We start from the raw sequence: 16,931 nt of genomic DNA, 5'->3' as shown, positions 1-16,931 counted from the left end.
AGCTAATGAAAAAGGTCAGTTTTGTTGTGCATATCATGCCCCGGTGATATTCTGTGTGTGAGGTGAAGAGCCTCAGGCAAGGTTCCTATTAGCAGACGCCCGCAGCAAAGTAAGACAGCGTAGATAGAAGTAAACCAGAGAGCGACAAGAGGGGAGATTCTGCTTAAATTAACATAGAGGCTGCTTAAAATACAACATGCGCGAGTGTTTGTGCAAGCAGCTACATGCTGCTCTCAATTAGGAAAACAGCATGGAGGTTAGATGGTCATGGAATAAAACTGCATCCTCTGACTTTAAAGGTGGGATGTGAGAACATGATGTTTAGTCTATATGAGATGCCTACCCCGAGGCAGATGACATTTTATTTTCCAGGTATGGTGGGGGGTGAAAAAAAAAACAGATTTGTAATAAATCTGTATTTCGTAGTGATATTTAATACATGCAACTGATGGGTAAATCACTCGGTAGGATTTCATAAAATCATTTCTAGCGCAATTCAGGGGAGACGCTCCTGATGAAATGCTGGTTAAAGTATGATTTATTTAGAATTAAAGAAATCAAAATTCTACGTTCTGCACACAGAGTTCTGAAATATGACCAGCCCATTTAAAAATGAAGTTTTTTTTTTCCTCATAGTGATTATATTGTTAAAAAAATTTAAGGTTTCTCCGCTTTAGCTTTTGACTAAAGCGGAAAACCAAATGCAAGGTTTTTGGTCTTGCATTTGGAACAGCCCATAATTTCAGCTACCTTGACAAAAAAAATACTTCAATTTCCACCTTAAGAAAGTAACCTAAGTAACCCTCATCACCATCTTTCCTTGTAGGTGTGATGTCCTTTTGGCTTTTAGGTTTTGGGGACATTTTAGCCAGCCCAGGATGTTTTATTTGAACAATTCCACTCTTTAGTCTGAAGATGTGCTGGAAATAAGAAACGGTGGACACATTTTAACCAAAAGCAGTACTTTGCAGAAACTTCCTGGAGTTACTCCCTGACAGCTCTTGCTTTTAAATAATAATTCTGCAGAAATGTGCAATTTTTCATAACATCCTTGTTGTCCCACATTTATTGATGACTGTCTTTACCCTGCTGTTTTCCAAATAGATTGTCTTTATGTCCTGAGAGACTTGTGAAATTAGATCAGTTTGTTCCTTTGCAGCCTCTCTGCAAACTATAGCTCCAGTTAGAGGTGTAAACGAGGATAGTCAAGAAAATCAACAGCTGTGTTTGACTTCTGGTTTATCAGATGCACAACAACTGATGGCAGGCGCAAACACAAAAAAGACTGAAAGCAGAAATAAAGTCTGAAGGTGTTTTAATGAAGTGTTAGCTTTAATTATGCACCAGAAACAGAATGAATGCAGCTTATTACAAAATGTGAAATTCTAAAATAATAGACTTCACAATGTTATTTAGAAAAAAAAAAAGGTTGCGGAGTGATATACCACCGTTTAATTTATTTACATCAACTGGTGTTTTATTGATCACCCAAAATTGTGTTCTTCAGACAACTTATTCAATAGACGACAATCAGAATTTTTAAACAAGGAAAATGTATTTGTTACTGGACAAATAACGATGCATTTCTTGATAAACACATTATTATTGCTGTGAAAAATTATCTTCTCAAATTAATCTGTGCATGTCTACAGCCTATATTTGAAAATAAAGGGGGCAGGGGGATGGGGGGGGGAGACTGCAGCCAAAAAAAGCCAGCTGTTTGCTGAAATCCTACCCACCACCAGTATGTATTGATCAGAACCAGTCTGCATGGCTTGTCAATAGGTAATTTCATTACACGACTAATAAAAATGAATCAATCAATTAAGAGCTATAATCTGACAACCACTAATATGATGCACCACAGAGGGCAATTGAATTAATGAACCACCACCCACTGATGAATCTATACGAACAAAGTGGGGTTTTCTGGGCTCTAGCCCACACCGACACACACACACACACGCACACACACACACACGCACACACACACACACACACACACACACACACACACACACACACACACACACACACACACACACACACACACACACACACACACACACACACACACACACACACACACACACATACACTGAAGCAAATGTACAGCTGCCTCAGACACACTTGTGAACCTTAATAATGTTCATGCAACAATGCAACATTGCTCCACCAGTCCCAACCCTACAATCACACATATGCGCTGTATCGCCAAAAATATTCCCCTTTCCTGCCTGAGAAGGTTAAAATTGAGTGACATCTTAATCCATAAGGTTTCATATAACGTAAGTATGAAAGCTTCAATCCTTTTCCACAAGTTGTGTTCATAGATGTTTCGACCATTCTTCCAGAAGCACATTTGTGAGGTCAGACGCTGTTGTTGGCTCTCAGTCTCACCTCTAATTCATCCGAAAAACATTCTGCATGATGACTTGATGACTCTATGCATCTTGCGCGCTTGTGCAGACACTGTGAACGCCAGTGCACGTGTTTTGGCTAGCTCTGTTAGACTTGTTGACAACCTCATTCTGTGCACTTTTGAATTATGAGACTGTTTTATCTCCTTAAGAATGAGTCAAAAGAAAAAGAACATAAAAATTGTTATTTACACATATGTGGCAGCACGATTGCGCAATAGCTGCTCAAGCAGCGGCTGACTGAGCCTTACTTAAAAAGCTAAGATCCGACTCATAAGAGTAGTTGTGGAGACGAGCCTGGTGTGTGTGTGTGTGAGCATATGAACAGTTGGAAGTTAGCGATTAAATCTGAATGCTGACTCGGCAGCCAAAGTTGAAAACTACAGCTGATCACTAATATTCGCCCAGCAAGACATGAGGGTGGAGGTTTACTATAACGAGCATCATCATTGCCATGATGAGGCAGAGAGAGCAGAGGGACTTTCAGCTGAGCTACAGTCCAAAGGCCTGGCTGTGATGGAAACAGTAGGAACCCTCTCTCTAAACCCCTAGGAGGATTTGCATCTTGATGAAAAACATCTTCTTTAGCTCAATCAAAACTGAAGTATTTAATCTTAAAGTAGCTAAACACATTAAAAGGTCCTTCAGATCATCACATTGCATCTCATTGCATCTGCCGGTCGTACTTCTGGAAAAAAAAAAAAAAAAAGTGTCGCTCAATTCACCTGGAATATATCTACTTGTGCCAGGAAGACACTGAAGTAAAATCGAGAGCCGATTTTCCTCTGAATGGAAACAAGATATTTAAGATTAGAAAATTACACCAGACAGATAAAATCAGCATTTTTAACACAAAATTGTGGCTTTCGTGGGAAGTATGTTTAATAAATTGCTTAAAAGTTATTTTCTGACAAACAAGAACACATATTCTAATTGACTAAATGTGACTGTAGTCAGTGACCAAGCTAACCACTATTAGCAATACATGCTAATAATATTTGTATTTTAACTGCAACCTTGCTAAATAATATTTTATATATTTTGTCAAGAGATTTAACTATATAAATCTTTCAAATAAATTAGAAAAAATGTTTAATTGTTGATGTTTATGAGTAAGGCATCCATTCTGAGCTTTAACGGCCAACATTCCTAATCATAATTTCAATCTAAAAGCTTAAGAAAATAAATAAAACAATCAGCAACAAAAGAATTGAAAGAATAATCACATTGCATCCTTTATCCAACAATGCCAGAGGATATGAATGTTTCTTTTTGTTGTTTTTAAGATGTTGGATATCAAACTTGGACAACTGTATTTTTTTAAATAGTGTTACTTTACATAAAAAGTTTCATATCCACCGTGTTAGATTATGTTGCTACAGTTTCATCAAGGACGTTTAATTACAGTCGAAACAGAAATCGGCTCTCATGTTTAGGACATTTCTATGTGGTACATGACAACTTTCTTCTGCATTTTTAAAAAGATGTATATTTGTTGTATATTAGCCATTCATAAAGCATTAATTAATAAGAATAAATAAAGTCCTTTGCCCTGTTAACATGATGATCTCGACAGTATGACGGGAGGTACTTGTTTAACTTTTTAATTCAGTAACTGTTGACAGGCTATGAATTATTAAACAACTTCTCCTACGTATAGACAGGACTGATTAGAGTAATCTTCTGTTTAAGTTGTGACCTAAAAATGTAATTATTCATAACCAGAAGCGGTTAGGTGAAACATTACAAACCTTTGATCTGCTTGGTCAGTAATTCAACAAATGAAAAAAACATGCAAGAAAGAAAGAAAAGAGAAAAAAAAAAGTCCCACTGAGAACCTGTCTCATGTGAAAGTGAGCTGCAGCGGCGGCAGGTTTCCGTCAAACGCGTTGCGGAGAAGGATCTCTGACGCAATTTTTAAATGATGCATTATTTATCGCTGTAAAATACAGGCTCATTCTTATGGTTGCGCAGCCGTTTGAATAAACATTAGCTTTTCATTTAAATTATCTTCGACACAAAGCCATGTTTTATTCAGAAAGTTACCTAACCAAACGTGTCAAAATGCTTTTAAAGTGGAAATGTGTTAATGTTTGCGTTCGCCTTCTGAGGTAACGAGGGCTGTGAATTAAAGGCCTACTTAGAACACGGTTGTTATTAAATCTCACCAATAGCCTCTTTCATTTAGAGAAATTCAATTATTAGTTATGAAAGAATCTCTCTCTTGGTGGGTGTAGATGCTAAGACACAGGTCCACTTCATGTACAAACATCATTTCCTGGAGGTTTAAGTGATTTTAGGCCATAATCTCCCCTCAAGTGAAATATAAAACAGATGTTGTTTTTGCTACAGCAATGTTGCTGGATTTCCAGCTAAAAGATAGAAGCTAAGCCAAGAGTGGGGGAAAAGAAATGGGTAACACTTTATTTGAAGGGGGGTGAATAAGACTGTCATGACACTGTCATTAACATGGTATAACTCCTGTCATGAACATCAATAAGCCTTCATGAATATTTATGACTGTTGTCATAAAGTGTCATTCAGTAAATAATGACATTATTCAAAATGTCTTTGCTATGACAACTTGACATTAACCAAGAAATCATTACTGTTTAAACTTTACCTTTAATAACATAAAGTTACCTAATTTTTAAAGTGCAATCAGTAATACTTTTATAACAAATTTATATCAGTAATGGTTTCTTGGTTAATGTCAAGTTGTCATAACAAAGACATTTTGAATAATGTCAACTTTGTATTAAAAGTGTCATAATTTACCGAATGAGGCTTTATGACAACAGTCGTAAATATTCATGAAGGCTTATTCATGTTCATGACAGGTGTTATGTCATGTTTATGAAAGTGTCACGACAGTCTTATTAACCCCCTTCAAATAAAGTGTTACCAAAAAATGTCTAGCTGCTCTTTTTAGCAACTACCAGTCTGCTTTACTGTTCTCGTTTCACTGTTATTTGTGGATAATACTTTCAATTGTTCCCTTTTTAGTGCTTTTCAAGTTAAAATATGACCATTTCACAACTTTACTGTCTCCATTAGGAAATCACTTTTCTTTTGTGATATACACCATATACTTCTTGTGGATTTGCTGCAGAGTTTATACAGCACACTGGGGAACTCTGCAAATAAAAATTCCCGTCTAGCCTAGACTGGATTTAGGATTTTGAATCAGGTTTAAGGCCAGGGTCACTTACAGGCCTCGCAGAAGTACTCCTAGTCCTTGAACAAGATCAACTTTAGTTTATCTCACTGGGATATTTCGTGTTGACGTCAAAATAAAGCGTTGCATTACAGTGAAGGGAAAAGAAAACTTTGTTTGAAGTTAAAGTTCAAATTAAGGTCATTTGAAAACTTAATTTGATGGCCAATGGAAAAATTTGGGTTCTAGGTTTGAATAACAATGGTCTGGTCTCAACAACAACAACAACAACAACAATAATAATAATAATAATAATAATAATAATAATAATAATAATAATAATAATAACTTTTTAGCCTTACTTTTGAAGGTGTAAGCGAGATATGCAACATTTTAATAAAATAGAAAAGAAAATAGGCTGGTTTTGTAACCCATTGTAGATGCAAAACATTAAAACGGGTCTCTCATGTTTTCCTTATTAAAAGAAAGAATCCAGTTTCCCATTTTCTTTGGGTACAATGTATTCTATCTTTTCGTTTAGTCTTTTTTTTTAGCCAATTTCCATCAAGAACAGAATCCAAGTTATTCTTTCATCGAAAGCCCTTGTGTGGTTTTTAAAAATTTAATGACTGTCTAACTACGTTTCTGAAAAAATACAACAAAAAAAAAAAAAAACCAACATGGCTAATAAAACCTGACCATTATTCCATAGTCTGACGAAATGTGAAAAACTGTCGACAGAACCGTTTCTTACCCTTTGAACAGGCATTATTTCAGCGACGCTGAGCATTCCAGTGCCTACAGAAGACCAAATCAACAGGAGGCAGCATAAACGCTTTACTCCTCCAGTCCTTTGCCGTTTCTAATATCACTGTCAAACTTTGTTTCCCTCAAACTCCACAGCTCTACAGTTCAATGTGGCGAACCTCCCTATCTTCACACACAAATGCACATTGCGCATATATATAGGTACGTCCCGCTGTGGCACAATCAGTCCGCACCACCCACTGGAGCAAAAAAGACAACAAGACACGATGTCGCTCAACCCTGACTTTGCCACACAGGGAGGCAACCGGGTTCATAAGTGTTGTCAGTGCAACACTGCAGGGTGTCTTTCAGGTGTCACCGGTGATGGAAAAAAGGTAACCTACCGCCCACACCACTGCATAACTGAATATGGATTGTTTCATGTTCCAGGCGATGCTCCTGCTGCTTAGGGTGCCCTCGATTTACCATTGATGCCAGAGTGACAGAAATAGGCAGTGGCCTGGCCTGCTTTTTTTTTTGCTCTGTGAACTAATCAATTTCTACTTCAGAAATGTCTGATCTTTCTCTTCTCCCAGCTTTGATAGCGAGTCCAAGCGACGGGGATGGAGGGACCCGCAGTCGTCAGGCTGGAGGATCTGTCTCACTGAGCGATCTTCTCTCTGTTGTACACTGGGAGCAATTTCATATACATCTGCTTGGCTCTCGATGAGCCAGCCAGCAAAAAAAAAAGAAAAGAAAAAAAAAAACAGACAGCTTGGAGAACGAGAGCTGATAAACGGCCCATTAGACAGGTAATTGCCAGAGTATTCTTTAGATCTTAATTACATTACACATCAGTAGTGATGCCATCTTGTGATAAAGAGACAGATGTTTAACATACAAGATATTTTTTTATTTTGTTTTGTTTTTGGGGAAAGAGGAGGAGGTATTCACAAAAAAATAAAAAATAAAAATCATACGCATTCATATGAATATCATCATGTGCGTTATCAGAAGTATCAACTTATTACTCTCTTTTCTCTTGAGGCATTACTCTTTATGGTATGAAATTTCTCAAGATGAACAACATATTCCGTCGAGATTTCAGCACTCTTGCGCCGCGTGACGTCAGCAAATATGACAGCGGCACATTGGCGCTAAAGTGCTGCATTCAAAACGCGCCGTGGATTTAAATCTGGTTAATCAAGAACTCTAGGAGAGTTAGATGAAGCTTATTATTCCATCTGTAGACAATTTCTAGGTTTTTGGCCAAACTAAAAACGTTAACATGTGGCAGAAAACTAATGTCGCACAACACCCTGAGCATATTAACCTCTAAGATTTAAAAACTCACCGTGTTGCTTTTGATTCCTTGACTTTCTTTCGGTCCACCACAGCCTTACACTGTGAGAATGCTTTTCTTCAAGACAGCAGCTGGTCAGAGTTGATGTGAAGACGGACGGAGCCAAGTACAGTGGGATCCAGGAGCTGAAATGGAACGGCTTTGAATTAAGATCAAAACAAATCGACGTGCTACAATAACTTAGTCAGTATTCAATGAAACCATCTTGTAACAAAGGAACATATGTGTGTGTGTGTATATATATATGAATAAATACACTCCACACCCATGTTGCCGTGTGGTTTAACAGTACCACCAACGTAGTTGATGGATGAGGCCTTTCTTTTGCTCCGGAGGCGCTGCTCTGTGCTTTGGAACTCCACGAGGAAATACTCTATTGAAATGTCATCATTATTGCATCACATGCAGTCAGGAGATTTATCAGCTGCACGTTCATGCTCAAATACTCCACCCAGACAAATCCTATAGTTGTTCTCCTTGATTTAGATCTGGTTACCCGGCTAATGCAAAGAGCACACTGACCCACATTTCAGCTTCAGAAATATAAAACGCCTTTGTTTCTCATTCTGTAATGAAAATATGCACATCTGGACAGTGGCCCTTACAGGTGTCAGATTGGTGTTTGACTGGTATTGACTGGGTGCATGTGAACAATCTACACACCATCTACACCTCCATATTAAACCCAGGAAATCAACAGACTTACTGTAGATCGCTACTAATTGGTTTAGAAAAAACATCCCAAATGTGTATACTCCCGGATAAAAATGAGACTTCCTCGGTGTTCCTGTGCAGCCGGTTGTGAGGAAACGGTATTTTTTTTTCTCTCCCTGTCACCGTTATGACTGAAGTGTTTGTGGCAGAGGTCACTTCTGGATTGCCAGAGCAAATTGCTCACACCTTCTGAACGTGTTTGCACCAGTACATCAGCACTACCTTCATGCTTCGTGAATGAAACGCATAGACTGAGCAGAGGGCGGATGCAGCACAATGTTAGGTGAGGGTTTCATCCTTTATGCCTATTGTGATGATTGATTAAAAAAAACAAAAACATAAACACAGTTCTGTCTTACTTTACATTATTGGTATCTCAGTCAGTCTAAATTGCAAAGCATAGTGAGGGAGACTCAAATGTCATATTCTTTGGGAAAAAAAATACAGAAAACAAAAGAAAAGTAGTTTGTGGTGATGACAGTTCTATTGCAAAACAACCATTTCAGTTACTGTTTGCAAGAATGTTTTGCATTGGAATATTTGTTTTTTGTGTAGATCTTCATAACCCTTTTATCTCTCCCTCCCTCTTTCTCATTGTAACCCTAAAATGTGAAAAAAAAAACAGTTGATGATGCAAAATTAAATGTAATTTTAAAGAATACCCGGGATTAATTTAAGCGAGATTTCTAAATATGACTGTCAAAAGGAGTCATTCAATAAAATCCAGGTATAATGCAGTAAATTAACTATGAACTACATTTGACATTATATAATATGATAATTTAGAGAACATTTTATTTTTATTTAATTTATTTATTTACTTATTTACTTATATTTTCATTTATTTTTACAAAGACACAGTCACCACGAAATCAGGATGCTTTCTAAAAGTGTGGCTTGTCTAAATATATATCTGGACATGTCGATATTCAGTATCAGTTTTAAATATATGCTAAATATATATATAAAAAAAAAACAAATAAAAAAACTGAAAACAAAAAAACACTTTCAAAGGGCAGAGGTGTTATATGAAGCTGACAAAATTAGCAGAAAATACAGCAGTGTAGAAAGAGTTCAGTGGGATGGCATATGAGGAGAACAAAAACCTTTGTCAACTTGAAGACTGATCGAGAAATCTGCAAAGATTTGCTTTATTTATTTATTTTTTCTTTATTCTCTTCCAGATAAATACAATGCACTTACAATGGCTTTAAAACTATCAAAGTGCCGTCAACCTGTTTCCAAACTGAAAATGGTGCATTAAAAAAAAAATCTTATTTCATCATATTATTTTTCATTGTTGATCTTGATGGTGGTGCAAATGAGCAGAATACTTCACAACAAAGAAAAAGAAAAAACAAAACAAAACAAGGACAACTAAAAGGAAAATAGCAGGGAGATTTGCAGAGCATAAAGTGATATATTAAAAAAAAAAAAAAAAAACTTTTCAAAAACCCTGTAATGTCACAACGGGACCAACAGCAAAAGCTCTTCCTGTTGTTGATGAGAGTAGCAGCAGGTATAAGTGAGAAGGGGAATGCAAATGTTTAGTTTTGTTGGGAGATGTGTGTCAGGACGAAACCTTTGCTCTCTTATAAACACATAAAGGCAAAAGTGGAATTTACCTAAGTTAATGTAGATGGAGACCAGGACTACTGGAAAACTGATCTTTAGACGGATGAGTTTTAAACTGAATTTAGCACAGAGCTAAAAGTTAATGGTTTAGAGATTATCTGCTCCAGAAGGAAGGTGAGCTGCTGGAGCAGATCCTGAGATCCTATTACTATAATACCACTATAACTAAGAATTTACCAAAGACCGGCTGGCAATTATGAAATGGAAAATCCTGGGCATAGTCAAAGCCTGGATTCTCGTCCTTTTTTGACGACATAGGCTTTCCATGCAAAGCACACCTGAAATGTCTAACAGCTGAAAGTGGAGAATGCTGCAAAGTTGTTTAAGCCAAAGGGAGTAACATTAGCCACATTTTACTATTAAGATATTTTATAATCAATCTAATAAAGTAGTTTTTGTTAAATACAAATTTAGATATGTGACTATTGCATCATAAAAATAATAATAGGAGATCCTAAGTTTTTCCACGTGATTATAGCTATATTGATTTTCATAAATGAAACTATAAGTAGCCAATGTTGAATGTTAATGAAAAAAGCCTCACCGGCTTTCAGCTTCATCTTTCAGGATTCAGTGAGTTACAGAAACTAGACAGTTCAACACAGTCAACTGATTGGCACCTGGAGAAAACAAAATGCTCTAAATTTGAAGGAAAGCGACGCTCTTTGTTTTTTTTTTTAAGTACATTGTATACGCCAGAGAATCGCGGTAACGCACTGAAGTTTCTCTTCGTTTTTTATCCTTAGGTGGTAATGACATTTTGAGACGAGTCAGTCTAGCATGTTTCCATTTCCTGGTCTCTCCATGTGGTGAATCGTCCTGATTGGCCTCATGCTGCAAGAAAAACCGTCAGTTTGCTGATGCAGTTGATGGTGAAATTGATTGAAATTGATTCAACTAATGCAAATTCTGAGCACTAACAAACTTCTTCCTCAGAATGAAGGACCAGAACAGAATAATGGAGACGGGTAGGGGGATGTTGAGACGGGGCTGTCTTCCTAAAGTCCACATATCAAAATTGAAGACAGACCCAAAGGATATTTGCCTAGTCAACTTTGGATTCCTCCTGTCATTTACCTAATCCTGATGTTCACACTCCAGTGGTGTGGATTGAGGGACAAGGAGATGGGTGATGAGAGGATGAGAGACAGAGAGAGACCAGGATGGTGATGGCTGTCTGTGGACGGTCCCAGGAGTGCGGGGAGAGTTGTGGCTGGCTGGACCAGGCTGGCCGGAAGCTGCAGCATGCCTGACAAGCCGCATCGGAGCCACTGACACATCTCTGAGTCTGAGCACTGACTCAAGCGGACACTGCAGGATGCATCACAGTCAGAATCTCAAACACACTCAACACAGTCATCCAGGCAGAGCCATTTGAATGACAGTAATATGTTTCCCCCCCCCCTCACCAAATAGGAAAGGAGCAAATTCCTTATGTAGTGTTTTGCAAAAGTATCCATACCTCTTGAATGTTTTCACATTCGCAAACCTTAGTGTATTTTTAGGCAGGACTTGTTGCAAAAGACCAACACAATTAATGAATGAATGAATCAAAAATACAGGGTGGTGTGCATTTGTGTTTAACTTAATTAGCTATAATGCCACTAAATACAATCCTGTGCAACTGAATGCCTTCAGAGGTCACGCAGCAGTTTACCTGTGTAATTTAATCTCACGATGAACACAATAGTTCTGCGAAGGCCTCGGAGGCTTGTTGGAGAACATTGAAGGACAAGCAGCATCTTAAAGACCAAGAAATGCAGGAAACTGCTGGGAGGTTTACAACAGGGCAAGTTAAAAAAAACAACATCCAAAGAACTGAACGTCTGACGGAGAATTTTTGTATCCATTGTCTGAAACTGGAAAGACTGGATTTTTTTTTTTGACAAAACAACTATAAGTCTAACACTCCACAAATGAGATTTTTTGGGAAGAGTTGCAAGAACAAAACCATTGTTGTAAAAAGCTACAAAGTCATATGGAGAAAATGATTTTCTGGTCAAGACATAACCTTTGGCCTAAATGTAAAACGCTGTCTGCGTCAATAATCTAACATTGCACATCACCATGGACACACACTATCCACTTGGTGAAACATGGCGGTGTTAGGACTAGGCAGTGGAAATCTATTCCATTAGTAGGGAAAAGGAAGCTTGTCAGCACTGATGGAAAGATGTACGGAGCTAAATACAAACCAACCATCCAAGAAAACCAGAGGCACAATGAAGCAGTTTAAAGGATATTCGTGTACCAGAATGACCCAGTCAAGGTTAGGGCTAAATGCTATTTGAGGGTATGTGGCACCTTCCCATCCAAGGTGGTTAGGTTAGATATATTTTGTAAAGATGAATGGACAATTTTCTCTAGATGTGAAGAGTTGGTAGAGACATACCCCAAAAGGTTTGCAGCCATAATTGTGGTAAAACTTCAAAACCGTGTCTGCAGGTGTCTGAGCAGAAACTACGGTTCTTATGATTCATCCAGCTGAGAAACTGTACAAAAAAAAAAAAAAAAAAATGTTGGTATCACAAATAATTTCTTGGCTTTAAAAAAGTCATTTTACTGACACACACAATAAATAACTAAATAGATAAAAAGTTATCTCTCTCTTTCCTTTGCTGTAAGTGCGGTTTCTCTGGAGCAAGAGAAAGGTCCCTGCAAATAAATTTTCTGGCACTAATTTTTCCCTTTCACTGGCAGTAGTAAAAGACCTTGCAATAAGTTTTGCATTACTTTGTGACAGTCCACCTTTATACTCCTATGAAACAAATTTTTACCATCTCTCTGGGTGCTTCATCTTCCTACTAATTTATATAAAATAATATTTTTTTTATTGCAGTCTATGTCTGTCCTTTGTGGAATTAATTAAACCTTAAACAAAAAAACAAAATAAAAAAACGTATAGATAACTCCGTACTGCTTCTGCTCAAGAGTTTCGTCTTCCCCCCCCGCCCCCTCTGTTTGTATTTGTAACATCAGTAGATAACTTAAAGGCTCTCCACCACAGCCTGTTTATTTCTGACAGGCTTATGCCTAGATTATAGTGTCACACCTCTCACTCTGTGCAGCTACGACTGCTACAATTTGAACCTGCGGTGTTTCCACTACAGATGTGTTATCAGCGCGCTATAGGAGATTACTGACATTAAAACTCAGTCAGCAAAACCATCCCCGGGCATAAACTGCCACTGCGCGTATAGTGTTAAAACAGTTGAAACAAATGTGCCACAGTTATAATCGTAACAAGCGGAGCACAGCCATTTCTATAGCCGCAGTGACAGCTGTGTCATCCCAAGGCTGCTGTCACAATCAGAGCTATGGGCCCGTTTCCTCCTGCCGTCGCTGGAGGAAACGTGCTATTCGGTAGAACACCTTGGGAAAAGCGGGAATCGGTTCAAATGGAGCCACAGGAAACGTATATGATGCTTTCAAATTAGAAGGTTGTAGGTGTGTCACGCTGCCGGCCCAACTCCTGAAGTGAAGTTCTGGTTAACGTTTATCAGCCTGTTAAATATCAAATGCAGTCGGTGAGCCACTTGGTGTCATCATAGACGGCTTGAAGGTAGTTTGGGAATCTGTTGCAGGAATGATTATTGATTTAACAGAAAATATTTAAAGAAGCACTCGTATTAAAATAATCATTGTTGCTCTCAATCTCAAATAACGCACTATGAAAGGCAATGTACTGTACATTAAAAGCTTTATGCTGATCATGGAAATAAAAACTGTGATATTTAAATATTTTTATTTTTAAATTGGTAATATACATAGGGTTAAATAATTAGATTACCCAAATAAAACAAGTGCTTACTAAAAGTGAAAAATACATAGAGAGAGAAAAAGGGGAGGGTCTATGATGGCTCTGCCAGCCAAAATATGCCAATATGAAGCAGAGACCAAACATATAAATTAAACATACTGGCGATACAGCCCATAGATGTGAAATCTCTTGTATACATATATAGCTTTCATTATGCTATATATGCATGGCAGCAGCCATTTTGTACATTGAGCTCATGGTTGTTAACCTTGGCTAGTTTCTGACCAGGAACTTGGACTATCTTGCATATCCAAGGAAAATTACTCTGCATCATTTGCATATATACTTCCAAACAAGTAAGACTTTTAAAATCAGCACAACTGCGAGACTGATAATAGAAAATAAAAAAGGAAAACCGATCCTCACCTAACAGCTTCGCTTGCCTTGACATCGCTAATGTTTTTTTTTATTTTGAGAAAATTCCTTTTATCGCCTCCTTTTCTTTGGTGATGATTTAAATTTCTTTTTTCTTTTTTCTTTTAGAAAAGGTTTGGTTTAACCGGCAGAGTGCAAATTGCTCCCACTCACTTTGCTGCACTACTCCTCCACCTGGGTTCCCTTCAATCTCTGGAAACATCTTTTCAGACATCGGCCTGTGCTGGGAGATTCATTTGGGGCTGGAATTGCAAACATTGCCGCAATATTGAATCTAACCAAGCCAGACTGCAGCAACAAAAAAAGGACACTTGGAGTGAGCAAAATTGGATATTCTAGTAGTTCAATAAGTTTGAGGCCAGGACTGGACAGAGGCAAAGGCAATTATACCTGGTCAACACTGAAGGAGTTGCTCAGACCCCGAGATTGCTTTTAAATAAAACATCACACCGAAATGGCGCAATTATTGCAAACGGAAGCTGATGAAACCCATTGGACAGACTGTTTTAACTTTACCTTCTTACATATCTTATGACCTGGATAATTGAGAACATTCACAGTCATTATTTCCCTCCCACTGATTTTCTTCTGGGGCCTGACTTTGCTCGCCCCCCCCCCGTCTCCTCCCATCTCCCTCCGCCGCCTACCAGGAAGACTCATCTTTCCTCGGTAGCATTTCTAAATAAAGATAATGTTGCGAAGAAAAGGTCAACACTGTTAATTACATGCTCCGCGAGACGGCGTGTCCCCGCAAAACCGAAGATGTTGTCCATAAACTCTCCCCAACAAAACTGAGAAGTTTGAATCTTTAATGCCTGCCACTGCTGCTCCCTGAATCACGCTCTGGGAAAACCGCGCCAGTGTGATTAATTCTAACCTACAGCGGGAGAAATTTTGAGTCCATTAGGTGCGAAAGGACACGGCCTTCAGACGGCTGCTCTTGAGGAGGAATTACAATGTGAAGAGTGTAATTTTGATCCTCCGCCTTCGCTTAAATCGCATTTGTTTAATGGGTTTTAATAATTCAGAATCATATCTCCGTCAAGCAGGCCCCATGCTAATGATCAACTATATGTTTTATTGTGATTACAAGTTCTGTCAAGATGGAAAGGAGGGAAAAAAAGAGGAAAGGATGTCTGTTACAATTTCCAAGACGAGTGAAATGGCTAATCTGAAGAGACCGAGTTGCCGTTGAACATGGAGGCTTGTTATTGACAATCAACTTCACGCCACCCAGCGAATGGAGAGAAAAAAACAAAACACCTATCAAATTTCTAATGAGTGCCAGGATGATTAGCATAGTGAAAAGAGCAAAATCACTTCCTTCGCTTTGATGAGATATTTACAAAAGTCTTGATTGTCATAATTTTGGAGAAGATTGAATCTCTTATTTTTCCAAATGCCAGATTGCATTAAAATCATCCCTCAGTTGTTGTCTGTGTGGTTGTGGCAGCTGATGACAGCAAGATACATGGTGCATCCTTCAGAACAAGGGATTTGGCCCAATTCCCTCCCCCACACACACATTTTTATTTTTCAAAGCCTTGTGTGTGGAATCTATACGTTTCAATGGATTGCGAGATAAAACAGCGAATCAAAAAAAAAAAAAAAAAAGAAGCCCCGCTGCATTGTGCGCTAATGGAATATGTAAGTGAATCCTGAAATGTGGAAGCGTATGTTTAGTGCACTTACCAGGAGCCGAGTGCGTTTGGCTGATATTATTTGTTTGCTCTCGGAGTGATCTCAGGGCTACACTGCTGCGCCGTGGGGAAGGAGCTTGATGGACGTCGAGGGTTGCTTGGCTGTGGCCTACTGTAGTGGCTGATCTGTCTGGGATCAATAGCAGCTAATTACAGCCCACATTGATCCAGAGGGCGCACTAATTTAGAGCCGAGCCCGGGCCCTCTCCATACAGAGCCAGTGAAGCAAGTCCAATCCCAGCCCTCTGGCCCCGCAAACATCTCACTCAGCACTCAGTGGCTCATTATCTCCGAGGAGCAACTGGTGCGGCATTTGTCTGTCTCATGGGGTCCGTTTCGACACAGAAGGAGGAGTGGATATCTGTTTTGGATGTTCAAGATTATTACCTGTCAGCTTTATCCTTTTTCATCCTTTCCTTTTTTTTTTTTTTTGGGTACTGTCATATAATTGGGAAACATGTCAAGGATTAAATACTATTTCTGCCTTTGAGCAAAGTAGCAGCTGCATTTAGTACTTTATATGCAGTCTTGAAGCTTGTGAATATTTTTCTCCAGGAGGAACATTCATATACTATATATATAACATTGACAGCCATGTTTATTGCAGCACATTCAAACCCCAATAGAATGTACATGAGTGTTTAAATCTGAGTCTGAAACTTGAGGCAAATGCAATCAGCTTCCAAAATTGCTCTAATGAGCAATTGACATCTCCCTGTGTTGATGCAATTTGCAATACACACACACACACACACACACACACATATATATGGCAATATGTACACATTCAGAGGAAAGCTATTTTCATACTTATATGTATTTACTTAAACAAAAGTCAGAGAAAGTGGCTTAATTTCCAAAGACTAAAGTTGTTTGCGTCAAGCAAATCATAAAATATATGATATATTATATATATATATATATATATGATATATATATATATATATATATATATATGATATATATATATATATATATATATATATATATATATATATAT

At 38.1% G+C, this 16,931-nt stretch overlaps 1 protein-coding gene across 1 annotated transcript in view; it reads right to left on the bottom strand.

The window, feature by feature from the left end:
- The window catches only part of tenm2a (teneurin transmembrane protein 2a), a 328,161-nt gene extending 311,455 nt beyond the window's left edge, over positions 1-16,706 (bottom strand). Inside the window, exons 1-2 of the mRNA XM_088009751.1 lie at positions 15,924-16,706; positions 7,679-7,812 (exon numbers count right to left, since the gene is read on the bottom strand). The gene's annotated coding sequence lies outside the window, so the exon portion shown is untranslated. The remainder of the gene's footprint in view (positions 1-7,678; positions 7,813-15,923) is intronic.
- Between the last annotated feature and the right edge of the window lie 225 nt (positions 16,707-16,931).

Source organism: Poecilia mexicana, unplaced genomic scaffold (genome assembly GCF_051168715.1).
Source record: "Poecilia mexicana isolate PSO_F unplaced genomic scaffold, ASM5116871v1 scaffold_10, whole genome shotgun sequence".
NCBI lineage: Eukaryota > Metazoa > Chordata > Actinopteri > Cyprinodontiformes > Poeciliidae > Poecilia > Poecilia mexicana.
The sequence above is the reverse complement of the archived record's forward strand: the minus strand, read 5'-3'. Positions and strand labels throughout refer to the sequence as shown.